We start from the raw sequence: 1,677 nt of genomic DNA, 5'->3' as shown, positions 1-1,677 counted from the left end.
AATTTTACCGTTTTACATTAATTGAAACCAAATTTAAGCTTGATGTGCATCAGAATAATAATAAAAAAATCTTTTTTGTCTTAATATAAGTCTGTCCAGAGGCAATTCCCACATAACCTTCTGAAAAAACCAAACACATTGAAGTACTTCCTCAACAAAAAAAAAAAAACAAACACCAACAAACAAGGACAAAAGTAAAACCTATAGCCTAGGAACATTTTGAACAAAAGTAGGGGTGTCAAAATTAACTGCAGCAATAGAAGCATGCAGCTAAATTGAAGCCTAACCACCAAATGAGCTGTAGCTAGACCAACTCTAGGTTACACCATTTGAACCTTTGGAGGACGCTGGAGTTAAACCTGCCGGTTTACCAAACCAGCTAGAAAGCACCTTTTTAACATCACAGTGTTCCGAATTAAAGAAAACAATATCAATGAAACAAAAAAGTATGCCAGCTGCGGACGGGGAGACAGAAGACTTCAAGACGTAGCAAATGTCAGTACATAAGTCAAAAGGGGGAACCTGTACACATGTGTGTAGGAACCCATAAAAATCTGGGGGCATGCCATTTTTCTCCATCAGATACCCCCTTCTTTCTCCCCATTAGATAGCTCTTTCCTCACTATTCCCCATCTCTTTTTTTGCAAACAACTTGAAACTGTGGTTTCAAAAAAAATAATGTACATTTAATATATTAAATATAGGAAAACAACAGCGAATCTTTGTAACAACTGTGACGGAACCCTCCATCACTGGGGCCCCTGGAGAGGCCTGAGAACCAGCCTCCTCCCTACTGACTATGGGCCCAGGCCTTGTAGAGACTTCTGTGTGTGGATACAGGGGGTCAGTTTCTACTGATTTTCCCCAGGTTTTACTACTCAGAGTCTTACTGTAATGTCAGCTAGACATTCTGTTGTAGGAAGAAGGCTGACTGTCTTTGCATTGGGTACATTGCTGATTTTATAGGTGTGAAGTGTTTCCCCTGTTATTGTGTGCGTTAGCCCTTGTCTTAAGACCCCTTGTAGGTATGACTAGGTGTCACTGCTGCATACCTAATTATTAATTACACAACAGGTAGCTGTTAATCCTGTGAGCTATTTGTCTTGCCCCTTTTCTTACTTGTATATATAGCTCTGTATTTGGTTTAAATAAGAGTCCTGTTTTCACCTCAACATGAGTGTTGCCTGATGCTTGGGGATGCTTGGGGTGGGCTGCTATGATCCTTTATTGTCCTTTTCAGGACAATAGCCACGCTGTGTAGCTAAGCTACGGGCAGCCACAGTGCCAACGCAGCTCCGGTGCAGAGACGTCCCCCCTTTTATCCACAACGCTGGTTCTGCCCGGCGATGAAAGGGTTAATTGTTGGTGTCCCGGCTGGAGTAAACAATGTTTGGCGGGAGTACCGAGTTGGGGTACAGGTCGGTCTTGTCACATTGGTGGCAGTGGTGGGATGCTTCCTTCCAAACCGAAATCCAAACCACCAGGATTGGTCACCCTTCGGGCAGAGAAGGAGCAACGACAGGATCCTTAGCTATGGAAGTGGAGTTCAGATGGCATATGCAGGAGGCATGGGCCCAACCCGATGGAACTGTATCGGCTGAGGACGAGCTGCAGTGGAGGGATCATATCCGTCAGCAACTCTGGTGGGAGACTCTGCAATGGGAACAGGACTACTAG

The sequence above is a fragment of the Spea bombifrons genome, chromosome 8 (assembly GCF_027358695.1).
Source record: "Spea bombifrons isolate aSpeBom1 chromosome 8, aSpeBom1.2.pri, whole genome shotgun sequence".
Taxonomy (NCBI): Eukaryota; Metazoa; Chordata; class Amphibia; order Anura; family Pelobatidae; genus Spea; species Spea bombifrons.
This window is presented reverse-complemented; position numbering follows the sequence as displayed.